At 42.4% G+C, this 18,913-nt stretch overlaps 1 protein-coding gene across 4 annotated transcripts in view; it reads right to left on the reverse strand.

Annotated features, from left to right (window-relative positions):
• The window catches only part of Scml4 (Scm polycomb group protein like 4), a 112,488-nt gene extending 99,196 nt beyond the window's left edge, over nt 1-13,292 (reverse strand). Inside the window, exon 1 of one of the 4 annotated variants that reach the window (XM_087208719.1) lies at nt 13,064-13,273. The gene's annotated coding sequence lies outside the window, so the exon portion shown is untranslated. Of the gene's footprint in view, nt 1-13,048 lie in introns of all 4 variants that reach the window. The other 3 variants (XM_087208720.1, XM_004855429.3, XM_021236868.2) reach the window with 3 other exon arrangements.
• Nucleotides 13,293-18,913: the final 5,621 nt, after the last annotated feature.

Below are 18,913 nucleotides of genomic sequence, written 5' to 3' on the forward strand. Positions count from 1 at the left end.
GACTGGGCAAGTGGATGTGACCTGTCAATTACACAGTTCCAGGACACTTGGTGCAGAATAGTTCCCAAAGCCCTGCAGGTGGAACCAATCAGAGAACGCTATCCTCAGTTCTTCCCCAGAAAGCTCAAGCAGATTTTATTTTATTTTATTTATTTATTTATTTATTTATTTTTTGGTACCAGGGATTGAACTCTGGACCTTGTGCTTTCGAGGCAGGCAGCAGAACCACTGAGCTAAATCCCTTGCTCAAGCAGATTTTTGATAGGACAACCTAGACCTGATGTCAGCCTGAGGAGTGGGAAATACAAAAGAAAGATGCCATTGAACTCTTAACTCCTGTGTTCTCTCTTTCACAGTGGCCCACTCTCAAAGTGCACTTTTTTTCCTACTTTTAGTTTGCCTGAACTCATTCTGCAGAGCGTGTTTCTTTTCCTACCTTTAATGAATGTAAAACTTCGCTATTTTTTGTAGTTGTCTTGACCAGTGCTTTGTTAAGAACAATAAGAACCTAGAAACCACCTTTAGGAGGAAACTCCAGCACCCAAAATCCTGGTAACAGAAGGATATATGACAGGACCTGACCAGACAAGCATAAACTCTGGGCCACTATTGTACAATCCTCCTTGTTGGCCTTCAGTTCTGTGGACTTTGTGAACCTGGACTGAGGGAGGAGAGGAACGGGAGGAGGTTTCAGTTGCCCTTTAAAAGGGATCTGAGGACATCAAGACTACTTCCTGGGCTGGGGATTTAATTTAGCTCACTGGTTTTGCTGCCTGCTGCGTAACCACAAGGACCTGAGTTCGATCTCCGGTACCCCCCCAAAAAAAGACTACTTCCTATGCCCTGGGAAGATTTGGAAATTTTGTAAATCCCTTGACTATCCTGAGTGTAGCAGAAATGTTATTTGCCTAAAATTTCAAGAGATGTAGATGTTTGCTAAATGATAAGAGACCATTATGAGGCATATTTACCATTGATAGATTTTTTTAAAAGTCAGATGAAATCTTAAGGTAAGTACTATTATGGACTGACCCCTCACATTCATAAACTGAAGTGTTAATTACCACAGTGAATGTGTTTGGAGACAGGCCCTTTAAAGAGGTAATTAAGGTTAAATGAGGTCATAAGGCACTGAGCTCTAATCCAATAGAACTATTGGTCTCCTTAAAAGAAAAGGAAGGTGGGCGAGGGAGTACCTCAGTGGCAGAGGGCTTGCCTAGCATGCACACATGCCTGGGTTCCATCCCAAGCACTGCTAAAATGAGACAAAAACACACAGAGAAAAGAGGCCATGTGAGGACACAGTATGAAAGTGGCTGTGTGCAAGCCAAGGAGAGAGATCCTGCTGACACCTTGATCTTGGACTTCCAGCCTCCAGAACTGAGCCAAGATACATTTCTGCTGTTTCAGCCCTGCCCCTCATGCCAATTTGGGGTATTTTCTTATGGCAGCCCTAGAAAACACTATGACTACTTTTTCTTCTTTCTTGCAGGAGCAGGTCATCATTGTTTTCATCCCATTAATATATAATCAAAATGAATACAATTTGTTTCTGTGAACTTGCTTGTTTTCTTCATTGCATGCTGTGGTCCTCATATTTTTTTCTGAATTCACCCAACTCTCCTCCTCTCTCTCGTCCTACCATGGCTCTTCCTTACCAGGATGGGGTGGAAGCTGAAGACAAGTTGAGGGGGGTAAGAGCTTACATTAATATATAACACTTGGGTAAAGCTGGGGCTTCCCCAGGACCCCAGTAAAAAGGCATAAGCCTAAAGAAACAGACGTGTCTCCTTTGGTCACTGAGGCACTCGTCTGTTCTGCAATGACATTTCCAGTTGAAGAAGCCAAAGAGATGAAAGTATTGACCTAAAGGCCTTCTGTGCTACCACTGGGGGTTGCTGGTACACAAATTCATTGAGAGTGGGAGTGGGTGAGTGAAACTGATGGTGCCACACAGCATCATCTGGACAAGTGGAGCCCAGAGGGAACCATGAAAATGTTCAGCTTCCTTTGTGACTAGGATACATGATCTTGTCATAGCTTCCTATGATGTCATATCTGAGTTGCTGAGCCAGACTTCATGTTAAACAGCAAGACAGGCTTTCCAAGAGTCCTGACCTCCAGGACAGACACTGTCTCACTAGGGCTGACTGTGACACAATCCTGTGCAGGAACTTGAACTGCAGCTACAGCGCTGTGGGCAGCCCAAGGCACTGGCAGTAAACGTGGCAGCCAGTTGGGAATGCTTGGTAACTCCTGCTCCCCAGAGAACAGAGGAAACCCAATGGGTGGGTTAAATGTCACCAAATTAAAGTCACCAACAGGGACATTTTAAAAGCCACACTGAAAATGAAAGATAACGTTCCCTTCCCAGGAGACTCAGAGGATTACAGTCCACACTGAGAGGGTTTACTTGGGATTTCAGATCCAGTCCCTCAGGACCAGAGACGGGGCAGCCTAGGGTTCAAAGTGGTCCTTACCAAACTTCAGACCCTGGGGTGCAACCTTCACAATACTTGCCCTTCTGAATGCCTCCTGGAATGGTTAATTTTGTGTCACCTTTGCTGAGCCACAGGTGCCCAGATATTTGGCCAAACATTAATCTGGTGTGTTTGTGAATGAGAATGGCATTTGACTCACCAGACTGAGTAAAGCAGATTGTCCCTCCCAGTGCAAGCAGACCTCATCCATGCCACTGAAGGCCTGAGAAGAACACAAAGACTCGCCCTCGAGTCAGAGGCAGCTCCACTTGCCCAGGTTCTTTCTAGCTGAGACACTGATTTTTGCCCCTCCCCCCACCTATCTTTAGACTCATCCTGAAACATCAGCTCCTCTGGGTCTCAAACCTGCTGGCTTTTGGACTGGAACTGATTCATAGGCTCTCTCAGGCATACAGTTGGTCAACTGTAGATCATGAGGCTCTTCAGTCTCCATAATCACATGGCCCCACTCCTTCAAATAGATCTCTGAAACATATGTGTACACATAGCCTATTGGTTCTGTTTCTCTGGAGAACTCTGTCTAATATACCTCCTGAATGATATGTTTAATATTTGCTAAATCTTATGTGGCCTATTTAAATACTTTGGGGGTGTCAAACTATGTTGCCCAGTCTGATATTGAACTCCTGGGCTTGAGCCATCCCCCTGCCACCTGAGTGCTGGGACTACCAGCATGAGCTACCACACCCAGATAAAAACATTTTTAAAAATTTATTTGTTTGTTTGTTTGTTTATTTATTTTGGTACCGAGCATCTAACTCAGGATCTTGCACTTGCAAGGCAGGTGGCGGCACCACTGAGCTAAATCCCCGGCCCCAATAAAAACATTTTTAATGAACTTTTGTCACACTCATAAATTCCAATCACATGTATCTTATTAAATATATAAATGCATAGTACCTATAAATTAAATACATTCTTATTAAAATAATAGTTCCCCAGAAAATGCACACTTCGGATGGTAACTGTGCACACTGTGACAGTAGAGATGGGGATAATTTGCAGCATGATCATGCAGCCCAACTTCTGTCTCTCATTCCAAACCTTATCAAATGGAGGTCAACTATATCTTATAGTGAATCTAACCTTCCATTTTAGGTGGCAAGATCCTTCTTTCTTAAGCATCAAAAATAATACACAAGACAAAAAGAATGCCATTACTATGTGTCATGACTATCAGTTGCTACATTAAAAGTACTCTAAACTTTGTGGCTTATCGTATCTCATGGGTATGTGGGTCAGGGGTTTAGGAAAAGTTCAGTGAGGCAGTTTGGTACCCATGTGGCACCTACTGGGGTGAATGGGGCTGGAGGGCCCATTTTCAAGATGGATTCTTTCCCTGCATGTCTTTCTCTCTCTCTCTGCCCATCCTCCAGGACCTCTTCCCGTGGCTTTGGCTTCTCAAAGCATAGCAGCCTCTAAGCAGTGGTATTTTTATGTGGTGGCCCAGGGCTCCATAATTAATCAGGTATTTGGGAAGTGGAAGAGAGGAAAATGAATGGCAGGGTGGCTTGCTCTGAATCAGTGGTCAGGGATGGTGACAGCATTGTCAACAGAGAGGCTTTTGGGAAACACATTGGTGATGGTTTTATGTGATACAGCAGTGGAGGCAGAGTGAGTTTACTGGCCCTAAGAAGGCAGAGACCAGGGATGCTGGATGTCCTGTGATGGATGGAGAAGTCTCCTACAATAAAGCACTGTCTTGCCATATAGACAAACCTCACTTTTCTGAAGATAGGAATCGCTTCATTTTACATACAAACATAAAATATCTCCTAATCTATTTTCAGTTGCTACAACAAAATACTTGAAGCTGGGTACTTTATAAAGAAAAGCAGTTTATTTAACTCAGTTTTGAAGGCTTAAAGTCCAAGATTGAATAGCCTCATCTGTTCAGATAAACACTCTAATGAGGGCTCTCTGGCTAAACCACACATGGCATGGGACCATGTGTGGGCAAGAGAGACAACAAGACAGAAGCCCAAGAGATTCAGGGGGCTAGGCTTGCTCTTTTTATAGCAGTGTGTTCTCTCAAGTACTAAATGGGATCCCAAAAGAATTACAGTAATCCTTCCCAAGAGCAGTACCCCTACTGGCTGAATTACCTTGCACTAGGCCCCATCTTAGAGATTCTGTCATCTAACACCAGCATCTAGAGACCAAACTTCCAGTTCAAGAAGCTCTAGGAACCACACTAAAATCTATCTGAACCACTGCAAGGCATTTCAGCTCCATTTTAATAGATACTTTGTTTCCAAGAATGCAATTAGAGCCTAGATTGTGAGAAGACTGATCTTTATTTTTTCTGAATTCCAAGAGTTGTTTATCTTTTTGGAAACTCAAGTCACCAGAAGCAGTGGCAGCTCATGTCATCAGTTTTCTACTGCACTGGAGGAGTGGCCACATGGAGGCTTTGGGAGCCAGGTCAGCATCTGCCACTTCCGTCTGTCATCCAGAGCGGGTGCTGACACCGGAAGGCATTGTGCGTTACTTTGCCTTTGTTTCTTCTTATATTTCATTTATGATCTTATATTAATTTTTCTTAAATTATGGGTATAGGTGGATTATATTGGCTGGGAATTTCACCTCAGGATTGTAAAGAGGGTGTTAAAAGTATTTGTAATAAAGAGAGGTTGAATCTGACAGGACTGAAAGGCCACCACTTTAAAAGAAATTTGCTGTGGACTGAAACTGCCTTTCCAAGGGGAAACACCAGGGAATTGTTTCCTTCCTGGAACTTGCTTGACCTGGAACATTCCAGCCTGACTGAGCAGGAGCAGCTGGCTCCCAGTCATGAAAGGGCTCTTTCTCCTCAGCCCTCACAGGTGAAGTCCCCAACCCACTTCTCAAACTGGCGAAGAGACACTGTGACCTACATATGGCCATGTGGCCCTCAGCAAACTATTTAAGAGAAGCCTCAGTTTCCCTATATGTGTAACGAAGATAAAAATAGCCCTCCCATGTTGACTTCAATGTACTGTAGGTTAAACAAAATGAGGAAGCTGAGCACCTTTAGTGGAGCATCTGATGCTCAGGAAATAGAAGTGTGGGTTTATTACCATCTGTGTATCCTTCTCCCCCACAGAGAGGCTTCAGGAAATGTACTGGTGATGTTTTAGCTGGTGCAACGTTGGGCACAGACAGCATAACTGACATAAGTAAACTTATGGTTTACTAAGCACTTTTAAATAGTCCATTTCCTTTTAACCACTCAGCAGTGGGACTGACAAGGAAATTCATCATCAAGAAGGAAAAGAGGTTCTAGGAAGAACAGGGGTTCCCAGTATTAGCTCAGGGTAACCCTAGCAGCCAATTCCAATTTGGAATTGGAATCCATGCAGTTCCCTTGACATGTATTCCGTGCAGCTCTGAGGACAAAAGTGGGCCCCCAGAAGGAGAAGGAGTTACTAGAGAAGGAAGTTAGGGAAAGTGCTGGAGGGAAAAGATGCCCTTGCTAACAACTAGAGCATCCTAATGAATGGGAGGAGAGGTGCAGACCCAGGAAAGGGTCTGCATCTTGCTGCTCTTTAAGAAGGCCTTCAAATCCATTCAGTCCAGGAGTCTGAGAGCTGCCTACAGCCTCCTGCTCAGAGTGTAGGTCTTTGCTTTTAATTTTCTTCAACTATAGTATGCTTTTCCCTCAAGCTCTTTATTTTGGTTACTATTTTAACCTCCTAGTTTCTACAGGGGAGTGAGATGGCTAGAAAACGGTTGGGACTTAAGTGGATTCATGGTTCCCATATAAATTCTCCTTACCCTGTCCTAAATCTGTATTTCCAGGAATGAGAAAGAAAATCCCCGCTAGGAAGTGCACAAAGCACACAAACAGAATGCAGGGAATCTCATCCAAAGGGTGGCCTAGGTTTCCTTAGCCTTGTCTGGGAAGAAAGGTAATTCACTATGTTCACTGCCAGAACTAGAAGGACCAGCTAGGCCTTTGGTCCTATAGAATTTTTTATCTCTTCAGGAATGCAAATGTCAAATATAGTCATAAACAACCTGACCTATGTCCAGAAAAAAAAAAAAATATATATATATATATGTATTTTAAATTATCACACTTCTATTTCATTCCAAGTTACCCTGGTCTCAAGCCAGATACTAAGAATTCAACATATTAGCATTTTATCTGAACAGAGATTTGAACTACTTCCAGGGAAAGGTGTATGAAACAAACCTTTCTGAATGGTTTGTTTTCTTCCTACTTTGCTATCAAAACTCTTTTATTTGCTTTAGTCTTTACTGGATTCATGTCAAGCGACTTTTAGCTAAAAGGGAGGGCAACCAGTAAAAAGCAGTCCTTTGTGCCACCTCGGACCCCGGGCCCCAACACATTCTTGCACACATCACACCCCAAGTTGAGTTTCCAACTTCACATCCCTGAAGAGAGTTTATACTTACTCAGTCTCACTAAGGCAACACAGACTTGTACAACTTCTAATTGTGGGGCCAATTAACCATTTCCACATCAGGCATCAACATAACCCTACCATAGTGTTTTCCCTCTTTATGTTACAAACACTAAAAGAACAACTATTTTTTCACACTGCGGGTAATGATTTGAGGCAGAACAGATTTTTCCTCAACATGCATATGCTTTGTATTTTGTACACCAAAATATATATAGTTACGTACAACTTTTTACTTGCTTTTTTTTGCAAAAAAGGTCTTAAAAATGATATACTCAAATATGCTCAGGCACATTTTGGCATCTGACAGAAGATGCCAATACAAGGGGCAACACACAGATGACTGCTGGATGGACCCCTAAATCTCAAGGCAAATTCCTCTAGCACAGATAACAATGGCAACACCAGAACCAAACTTGGTAAAATCTAACCGATGAACACAAGCTTCTCACCTCTGAAAATTGACAGAAATCTGCTCCCACAGTGGGGCTCCTTACTGATCAATATGCCCAGTGACTCATGGAACATTTTAAAGTTAATTCTCCTTGAAATAAACAGCATTATTTTAGTAGCTGATTATTTGATAAAGTCTTGATATCACCACAATTTCCCAATAATGAAGGCACTAGGCCCTAAATAACTGTGAGGGAAAGAGACTGGCATCTTTTTTGGAAGGCCATAAAAAAATAAGAATTATTCTCATAGTACTACTGCAGTAGCTTAGAAATGGCCCAAAGAAACTGAGTTACACAACCTCCACATCCTGTCTCCAAACCAGAGGCATGAAGGCCTTGGAGCTGGCCTTCATTTCATGCTTTTTCTCTTCGATCCTGCCTTTCCTCATTCACCCAGGCCAAGGATGCCTGTCAAAACTGTACCTGCTTCTGTGGGCAGCCCAGGCCGGGTGGAAGGCTACAGCCGCAGCAGACTAGACACAGCCACTCTGAGGACACACAGGCTGATGCAAGGGCCCAGGGCCTGGCTCTGGACACCAGGGGAAAACACTGCTTCTGTTCAACCCTGGTTTCCTCATCAGACCAATAATGTCCCAGAATGACCTGTGGACAAAAGAGAAAGGGAAAGCGCTCACAAGGTCTTTAGGCTGAGTGCCATAGCTATTGTAAATCTTTCCTAAACTGTACCAACAAGCACACGAGGGTGAGCAATGGTACTTACTGGAAACGAGAAGGGAAGTCTCCCTCCTCTGGATTTTGTTCCAGTACCTCTTTCCTCAGTGCCATTTTCCCCTGCTGGACTTAGGTCCAACTAAGGGAATTTTTTGCTTTGCCCAACTCAACCTCTGTCCCCAAATTTAGCAGAGACTGTACATTACTTCAGGGTTACTTTCCAGCCATATGTTTCTATTTCATTCAGGAGAATGAGTGCTTTTGCTATATAATAATCAGCACAGGAAGAGAAAAAGGGCAAAGTCTTTTGTTATCAAATATCAAATTGCAGCTCCCAGAAGTTGAGTCACCATCACGGGCTCAGCAGACATCACTGACTTTAAAGCACAACATCAACAGTGTTTTGCCTTAGCATGTTCATGTCCTCATGACAGCCAAGTCCACTCTACTTCTGTGTTGTGTACCGGCTGGGCAGAGCAAGACCACTGCTTTGGCCTTCCTCAAAAGCCAGGCCTCAAAAGTGCAAGGTCCTGAGTTCAATCCCCAGTACAAAAAAAAAAAAAAGTCCAGCACCCCAGCTGCCGGAATGTGCAGTCATTCCCAAAATCAGCAACATGGATCCAAGTCCTGTTTATCTGATCAATAAATACAGCTGCCAGAAAGAAAGACGAAAGGAAGGAAGGGAGGGAAGGCAGGCACATCTGTCCCTTCACAAACAAAAATCTCACCTGAGTTTGTTGGAGAATGAAGGAAAGTTTAGAAGGTTTTACATGGCCAGATTCTCTGTAAAACATGACTGATTACAACCGCTCCAAGCCACATCCCAGGGAAGCCTGCACTGGGGACTGGAGAATATATTCCCACAATCAGGGAGTCATGTGGGCTCTGTGGAATGACTTTTCAGCTTAATACAAAGTAAGGCCTGGCACAGGATGTTAAATTCTGTTCTGCCCTCAGCTAGTAGTGGAGCAGTGGTCATCCCAAGGAGCAAGAGGTGTCGTAGCTTCTTGGTGGTGGCAAAGCAGGGCCCCTCCTGGCTGCAAGAGCTGATTTTTTTCCACAGTGCCCACATGTTGGCCTCTGCTCACCCAAAGGCAAGGATGTTCTCGTGTCTGTCAGAACTGCCCCCCGCACCAGCAGGAAGACTGGTCACTGGCACCCTGTCTTGGCCAAGTATCCCAGCTGCCAGAAGCAGGAGTCCAACCACACTAGCATCAAAGGCTCCAGTAACTTCTGGGGGTGATTTGCATCTATTTCCACCCATCTTCCAGCTAGTGTGGCTGTAAGGCTGCCTCCAAAGATACCCATCGGTGACCAGCAGCACCAGGAAGCATGTGTGTGTGTACGCGCGCATGTGTCTGAGAGGGCTGTAGCACATGCTTCTCTGAAATGCCAAGGGCTTCTTTTCGTCTGCGGGTATTACTCTGCGCAAATTAGAGTAAGCTAAATTCCCAACTCCCCGGGCTGGGTGCATCCTGCTTGGCCCTTCCACCCCAGATCCCCTGCTTCTGGTCTCAGCCTAACATACCTCGAGTGAGAGTCTGAGAAATGAGAGGGAACAAACATTTGCCAGAACGGAAACCAAGATGAAACCATCAACAGTGAGAAGCACTTCAAACACCATGGGCTGGCAGTCAAGCCTCGCCATCTTGGTGTGGGCGCAGCAAGAAACACAGGCTTTGCCCTCGATTTAAGCAGAGTCCTGCAGAGATTCAGAGCAGAGATAGGGCCTTGCTCTTGCTTAAACAGGCAGAGGCTTAGAGGGTGAAAGGTAGAAAAGGAAAAATGAAGAGAAAGTGACAGAATTGAATGCGATCCAAACGTTCTGAACTACTCTTTCCATCTCAGAAATTTTAGGATTTGGGTGATCTTAATGGTCTTTGAATCACATCAGAAAATGTCACAATAGATATTTGAATTAAAATCCACTAGGTTTGCCAAAAGGCCAATTGTTAAAAATTGGCAGCATCCCAGAGAATTTACCAGGCTGCATACTGCCCAGGGCTCAAAGAATTGTTAATTCCAGAGAAAGTTAATTATCGCCTTATTGATAAAGGGGTAATCTTTAAAGCTTGTGGTGTGGTGTTTGTGACTCAATTAAAATTTAGAGTAATTTATTAGGCACCCTGGTGGCTTTTGTCATATTATATTTGCACCCAACCATTTGATTTTTCCCCCAGGGCCTGTTTTTAATTCCCCTCATCCTTTCTCACCTGTCTGTCTTTGAAAGCGACAGAAATATAAAAAACGTGTAAACCTTAAAACTATCCTTTTGGGAGATGGCAGAATTAAGAAGTAAAATGTCCAAGGGAGCATTTTTAAAAAGCTGTCTCTTAGAAAGGTCAAATTTACCCACCAATAAAAAGAAGCTTGTGTGTTCACCCCAGAGGGAACTGCTTTCATTTCAAATGTCATCCCCAGAGCGTTAGACCAGGTTTTCATGCTCCTTGATGACTACATTGGAAGAGGGTCTCTTCATCTCCTTTCCCCCTTCAGGCCCAAATAAAATCTGAGGGTCAGTAGAAGAATGACTAGAAGTGCTTGAAACCTAAAGCCCTCAGCCCGAGGAGGGGCAGTGTTCCTTCTGGCTGTTTCCAGGACGTGTGCAAAGGGAGCACAGTCCAGCTACCTGGGTCCCCGCAGTGCTGAGGCTTCCAGGGGCACCAACTTGGGGAGAAAAAAGTGTTCCAAGGAACTCTACCAGGGCCCCCGGGTGCGAGTCTGAGCCTCAGACACCACCTCTGCCCGGCCCAACTGTTGTTCTGAAGTGCATGACATGAAGGGTGTGTGTGTGTGCGTGTGTGTGCATGTGTGTGTGCACAGGCGTGATGTCCTCTGGAGTCACACAAATTGTAAACAGACCTGTAGTATGAAACACTAAAATTTAACTTCCTAGATTTATGTCTACAAAGGTTATTCCTCTTGGGGCACTTCTAGTTATGATTTCAGAGTGTTTCCTTAAACTTGTCAAAGTTAAGTAATCAAGATACAAAAGTGAGTTTAAAAATAAGTAAATAAAGATGCCACCAAGTAACTAGAGATTTAGACAGTCCAGTTGTGATTTTTCTGACCAGTTAAGAGTTTTTAAAATGCAATACTTCTGTCTTTTTCCTTTGGGGTTATGGCTCAAATTTTTATCATAAACAAATATTATTGAACATTTAAAAAGTCATTACTTTAAAAATTCTCAGGATAGAAGTTCTGACAGCAGGGTGGCAGAATTTGAAGCTGGCTTGCTTCCTGGCAGCATCTGTGCTCAGCTTACCTGGTACTCGTGGAGAGCCTGGGACCTTCACCCCCTAGGACCCAAAACCAGAAAGTGAAACTGTTTCTGTGGGTTTCAGGCTTCTCCTGCTGAAATCACCACTTAGAGCAAAAACAGGACGGGCACAATGTGCTCATTTCTCTTCTTGTTTTCTTGTCTTCCTATTACTGTTTCTTTCTTTTTTTCTTTCTTTCTCTTTGCCAGCAAACAAAAGTAATTTTGGTGACACAGGAGAAATATAAACATTTTAAACATAGAACAACTGGGTTTTTATAGGATCTGTGCTTTTTAAAAGAATTTCACAAATCAAGCAGACCAATAAATTTATAAAACTAAACCAGAGCTCCTCCACATACACAATTTTATGAGTTAAAAAAAAGGACACTCATGTTTTAAAAAAATATGTCACAAATATATTTAAAAGGTAGATTTTGAAGCAACCAAACAAGTTCCTCTACATTTTATTTGAGTATTTTTATTTTGAGTATTTTTTATTTGAATATTATTTCAGTACTGTTTTTCTAGGTTGTCTTTATCCAGCTGCTGTTGTTCCAGTCCCCTATCACATTTTCAAGCTGGTCCCACCAAGCAACACAAAAAATGCTCCACAAATGCTGTACCCGCTAGACAGTTTACCACACAATGAATACCTGTGTAATTATTTTTCTGCTTCACTCCACATATCCTACTTTAAGAAAAACAAAGTCTCAAAAAAAGAAGCAACTATGCCCCTCACTCTTCAGAGAGGGTTCCACAGATGAGAAAGGAAGAAAACGCAGAGCAAACAAATGAACGCCTCAATTCTGAAGCATCTAGATTACATGGTCTCGTAGCTGTCTCATAGCACAGTGCCTATGACCAACCCAAAAGCCACTGTCTCAGAAAGCTCTTGATGGTCCAACCCCTTTAAGAACTATGGTAGAATCTGTATACAACACAAGCCACTTCTCCCTTGCTGTTCCAGACAGTGGAAAGAACATCGAGTGGAGCACCAGCCTGACTCGCTCCACACAGCCTGCACCCTGCCCTCATTCACTTGTCCTGTCCCCACCCACAAGTGACCCAGAGAGGCCACGGCCAGCTGCAGAGGGATGAGCGGAAGCTGGTTCCATCATGCAGCGCTCTACCTGGGAATGAGGAGACTCTGTGTTTGAACTTGGAAAAACTTCTTAACACTCCACAGTCCCCAGGTTTTTGCCTCTCCCCACCACCCACTAATTAAATCCAGCAACCAGCACAAAGATGAGAAATATTTCACCTGAGATATTCAAAATAAAATTCAATCAAAAATCAATATTTTGACATGTTCATAATGTTTAACAATCAAATTTTAGGTAAATATTTTCACCCCAAGACATACTATAATTTCCAATTTAAAAAAAAAGCAAAGCAAAATTACTGTGGAAAAATGCTAGCCCGTTATCTGAGTTCACATTTGGAAAAAAAAACAGTTTTTATGTATTTCAATCCAGAGTTAAGGAGCAGTGAATGTGTATATATTATATATCCAAAATGTATGATCTGTTTAGTTTTGTGCTAGTGTCCTGAGTGTGGGTGAAGAAATCAAATCTTGTACTTGCACAGGAGGAACTGCTGGGCTCATGGGCATGGAGCAGGACACTCATGCATTGCCTTAGAGGTATGTATGTGACCCCCAAAAACTACACCAAGTAGCCTGTCACACTGACAGTTCAAAGAGAAGGACCCCAGTCAACGGCACACCGTCCAATTGCGCACCTGCCTTACCTACAGCTTGCTCACCATGGCCCTGATCAGGGTGCTGACCAGACGGAGAGTGCTGGCTCAGAAGACAGATGACTTTTGGCACATGCGAACCGAGTATTGCAAAAGCTGTCTTCTGCCGGGTGCTAGTAGCTCACTGTTAGTCTCCAGCAGCCCTGCTCTCTGGCTGCAAACATCTCATTAGACTAATGCATTCAGCACAGGCAGAACACTCGATTTACCATAGCTACAGCAATGAATTTCTATTACGATGACAGCTTCGACCACATCATGTCCGGAAAACCAGCCAACCACTGGCTTTTAAAGAACACACACATTTTACATGCAGAAAACGAAGCCTCTGTGTGTGTTTGTGTGTTGGTGTTGGTGTTTCCTTCCTCTTAGCAGCTCAGCTAAGAGAAATGTGCAGTGCAGCTTTTGTTGACATGAGCTGAAAGGTAATGACACCTGTTCTTCTTTAGTAGTTATGTCCCTGTAATAACCTGAATTATGTCACAGTTGTCAGCATGGGTGTTTCCAACATCTCAGTCTTCATTCCCCCTCCCCTGTTGCCATAGAAACCAGACTGTAACATCATCTCTTTGTCCTAGTCCTGCAGCAGTGAGGGCTTGTAAGATAGTGATGATCAGACAGAGCAAATGGACTTTGGACAAAAAGACAAAAGGAAGGAAGGAAGGAGGGAAGGAAAGAAGGAAGGAAGGAAAGAAGGAAGGAGAAAGAAAGAGAGAAAGAGAGAGAGAGGAAAAAGAGAGAGAGAAATGCTCCAACAGCATTGTTCAGAGAGCCTGTGTGTTCAACAGAGGAGCGTGGCTACATAGGTGGATACACCATAGTTGGACTCATCAACTCTCAGCTGCCTACAACACACCACAAACCCTTGTCTGGCCTCCAGATCTGATGTGTAAGGTCATAAGCATGTCTACACTCCTGAAGCTGTGTAGGGACTGCCTGGGGTGCAGTGGCCTTCATGCCAGAAAAGAGCTGCTATCCATCCTCCATGCCCCATTGCCTTCACCATGGTGAATCAATTTGTCCCAGTGTAGATTCTTTTCTTCCTCTTTTTTCAGCAAAGTAGAGCAGGGTTCCCCATTGCCCATTTCATTCATTTTGAGGTCTTGGAGTATTCCCAAGTATTTCCTGTAAGATGTCATGTCCATTCTACAATTACATCCCACCACACACACCTTTAGCCAGGACCAAACCTCAAGTAAGGCTAATTAAGCCTTCAGCCACAATTTGGTCAGTTACTGAGAATGTAAAAAATCCAGTTACAACTTGAGGTTTTCTTGAATATATGTGAAGTTATGTTGGAAAGAAAAATTTCTATCCTCAAATTATGATAGGAAATCATAATTTTTAAATCAAAGCATTGTACTTATTGAGCAAGAAGAAATTTACTCCTTTAGTTTACTTGGATCATTGAATTTTGTTGTTTTGCTTATGAGGGAAAAGGGAGGTTTAGTAGTTATTCACTTTGATCATTTCATATAAGCTGATTTTATTAAAGAAGGAGAGAAGGGGAGGAAGAAGAGGAGGAAGAAGAAAATAAGACTTGATGGATGTTTTAATTTTGTGCTGCACCTCTGTCCTAGGCAGAATGGTTGTGGTTCTTCATGTGACCTCACACTCAATCTCATACCACATTCAGCTACAAAGCACTTCAAATGGGCTGAGATACTAAACTGGTCTTCACTTTTCTTTTTTAAGACAGGGTCTCACTATAGAGTTCAGGCTGGCCTTGAACTCACTGTGTGGCCCAGCTGGCCTTGAACTCACGGCAATCCTCCTGCCTCAGCCTCCCGAGTGCTGGAATTATAGGTGTCTGGTCTTCATTTTAAAGTACTTATTTGGATAAATAAAATAAATCTTTCTTAATATTGAAAATATTCCCCTAAGTTGGCAGAATGGCGAGCAGCAGAGAAAGAGCTTCTCTGAGATTTGGTGTCCTTACGCTGGAATACAGCAGCACAAGAAGGAGAAGGAGGAGGGAAGTGGGTTCCCTGGACCCAGGAAGGATCTGAGGTGAGAAATGAAGTTTACAGAGAGAGTGAATAGAGGGACTTTAATGAAGAGGAGGGAGGTACCAACCAGCTCTCTCTCCCAAGAGGCAACCAAGGGCCAAACCTGCAGACACACAGTAACTGCTGACAGCCTCAGAGGCCTCCACAGAGAAACACACCAATGGAACAGAGCAGTGGACAAACTGGACTGCAGCAGCTGGTGAGTTATCTGGATCCAGACCTCACCTAGGAGAGGGTAATTGGCTGGTAGCCATCTTGGAGAGGGGAAAACTAAGCTTGGAACTCAGAACAGCTATAGCCCGACTCCATCTAGTGGCTTCCAGTGCCTTGGTGTGGGTGCTGAGTTCAAATCAGCAGGAGGTCAGGAAGTGGAGTTCAAGCTGGCAGGAGACAAAGAGATTGTTGTAGCCTCAAAGAACCCGGTTCCAGCCTCAGAGCCAGAAACCGGCATGAACTTCAGAAGAACTAAAGGGGCAGGCTGGATGGGATTATCCACTACCCCACCGGGAAGCTTGCTGGGATTAATCAATTTGGCTCTGAATTCTGTTTGCCCACATTACCTAACAGTGACAGCAGAGACAAACCTTGAATTGGATGTTTTGGGTTTTTAAATCTTTTTTCTCTTTTTCTTTTTTCTTTCTGTTTTTCCTCCTTTCTAATTCTTGTTTTGTTTAGTTTAGTTTTTTCTTGATTGTTTGAACACAGTGTCTAGTTTTTTGTTGTTGTTCTTCTCTGCCTTTGTTTTTATTTTTTCCTTTTCTCTTTCCCAATTGTCTTCATCAGTCTCCTAAAGATTGTCCTCCAGCCTTGCTTCTGATCTCTTCTTCTTCTATTTCTATTTTTTCACTTCCTAACCCCTTTTAAATCTTCTCCCCTAAGGGTAAAAAAACCACATTAAAGGCTACAATTTGTCATTTTCTGGTCTGTATTTGATGCTATTGTTATTGTTGATTGTACTACTTTAGCCAAGGTGACATAATTGTGCTAATCAGTTGTTCCGCCTGGTATACCAAGATGGAGATTGCCTACAAATCTAAAAAAAAAAAAAAAAAACCTATAGGCCAGTATCAAAGAACTGGCAGCTGGGCCAAGTAGGCAGAAACTTCTCATCCCCAATAAATTGAAGAGGTAGGATCATGCAGCAGACTCAAAACCCAAAAGCTAGCTATACCTGGAAGATGCTTCTGAGAAGTAGTCATTCCCTAAAGGTTCTGAATACTGGCAATAAAGCTACTCGACAATTTACAATTCACAAGCATCAACTCAGGAATCAAACTTTAAAAAAATAGAAAATGAGAAGACACTTAAACAAGATGCAACTCCCACAGACTTTTAGCTCACCAAAGGCAAACCCTGGGGGTAATGAAGTGGAAAAATCTGAAAGCCACCCACCTGGACTCTCTGAAGTGGTAACAGCAGAAGTAACAAAGCAGATGAATGAGGCTCTAGAAAAAAATCAAAGCAGAAATAATTTCCCAGATAACCACAGAGATGGTGATCAGAATGAGATATAGATGAAAAAAAAAAAAAAAAGAGGAGCTCAGGAATGTAATGGAAAACATGAATCCCCAGCATAGGAAAGAAATGGAATCCATGGAACAGATTCAAATAGATATTCAGAAGATTAAAAACTCCACTGAAATTATATGCAGCAGAATGAGCCAATGTGAGGACAGAATATCACAGAAGACAGGATTGTGGTTAGCGGTCATGGAAAGAAAGATTTCTTAAAAATAGCAAGGGACTATGAGAAATAAATCCAGCAGCTGCTAGATGATGCAAAGAAGAATAACACAAGATTGATTGGAGTTGATGAAAAAGCAGGAGATAGCGCAAGTGACATTAAAAAAAAACACAAAAAACTGTTCTCAGAAGTAATGGCAGAAAACTTCCCAAACAGGGAAAAATAATTTGACATAAAGGTAAGTGAGGCATATAGGACTCCAATTAGCCATGACAAAAAAAAATCTTCCCCAAGGCATATAATAGTCAAGATTCCAGAAATTCAACACAACAACAGAATATTAAAAGCTGTTAGAGAAAAGAAATAAACCACCTATAAAGGAAAGACCATCAGAATCACAACAGACTTCTCAACACAAATTCTCAAGTCAAGGAGGGCTTGGAGTGAAATATTTCAAGCCCTAAAGGAAAACAACTTCCAACCCAGACTGATGTACCTTGCAAAACTATCCTTCAAAATTGGTGGAGAAATAAGATACTTCCACTCCAAAAAGAAAAACACCTGAAGAAATTCATGACCAATGACCACCAAACCAGCACTCCAAAGTGTTCTGAAGGATATTCTAGAAAGAGATTACAACTCCATGAACCCCAGCAGAATGAATCCACCAGGCAAGGCAAGAAATTAAACAGAAAATGAAAGAAGGAAGCCAACAGCAGGAAAATAACATGACAGAGATGAGATAAGACAATACATATCAGTTATAACGAAACAGACTGGCAGACTGAATCAAGAAGGAAGCCAACAGCAGGAAAATAACATGACAGAGATGAGATAAGACAATACATATCAGTTATAACGAAACAGACTGGTAGACTGAATCAAGAAGCAAGATCCAACAGTGTCCTACATACAAGAAACACATTGAATTGAAAAACAAATTAACAGACTGAAAGTCAAGGGATAGAAAACAATATTCCATGGGACAAGAAACCAGAAAAAAGCAGGGGTAGCTATTCTATTTTCAGATAAAGTAGATTTCAAACCAAGACTTATTAAGAGAGGCAAAGGTCACTATATCTCAGTAAAGGGAACAATCCAAGAGGAAGAGATAACAATCCTAAATATATATGCTCAAATAGCAGCACACCCAACTGTACAAAACAAATATTAACAGACATGAAAAATCGTATATGCACTAATACAGTTGTAATAGGGGACCTCAATACCCCACTGTCACATGTAGACAAATCAACTAGACAAAAAATCAACAATGAAGTATAAGAATTGAACCAAACTTTTGAACAAATGGACTTAGTAGATGTCTACAGAGTGTTCCACCCCCTAACATCAGAATATGTATTCTTCTCAGCTGCACATGGGACTTTATCAAAATAAACCATGTATTAGCTCATAGAAATGCTTAAGTAAGTGCAAAGGAATTGAAATAATTCCATGCATATTATCACATCATAGTGCAAAGAAATTGGAAATCAATGTCAAAAGAAACCACAAGAACTTCATAAAAATGGAAGTTAAATAACACCCTCCTGAACAACCAATGGGTCACAGGTGAAATTAAAGAAGAAATCAGACTGGGGTGCGGATTTAGCTCAGTGGTTCCACCTCCTGCCTGGCAAGGGCAAGGACCCGAGTTCGATCTCCGGTACCAAAAAAAAAAAGAAGAAGAAGAAGGAAAAAAGGAAGAAGAAGAGGAGGAGGAGGAGGAAGAAGAGGAAGAAATCAGACAATTTCTACAATTAAACATTAATGACAATACAGCATACCAGAACTTATGGGATGCAATGAAAGCAGTCCTACAAGGGAAATTTATAGCAGTGAATTCCCATATCAGGAAAACAGAGTGGGCGCAAATAAACAACCTAATGTTGAACTTCAAGCTTCTAGGAAAAGAAGAGCAAGTCAAGCCCAAAGCTCATATGAGGGAGGAAATTATAAAAATCAGAGCAGAAAGTGATGCAATGGAGGCTAAGAAAACAATATAAAGAATCAATGAAGTGTTAGTTCTTTGAAAGATTAAATAAAATCAACAAACCCTTAGCCTTATCAAAATAAAAGCAAGGAAAAATCTCAAACCCATGCGATTAGGAATGAAAAGGATGAAATCACAACAGATCCTGCAGAGATCCAGAAGATCATCAA

Source organism: Heterocephalus glaber, unplaced genomic scaffold, assembly GCF_053883595.1.
Source record: "Heterocephalus glaber isolate CG9 unplaced genomic scaffold, H.glaber_assembly_v1.0 deba00000942, whole genome shotgun sequence".
Taxonomy (NCBI): domain Eukaryota; kingdom Metazoa; phylum Chordata; class Mammalia; order Rodentia; family Bathyergidae; genus Heterocephalus; species Heterocephalus glaber.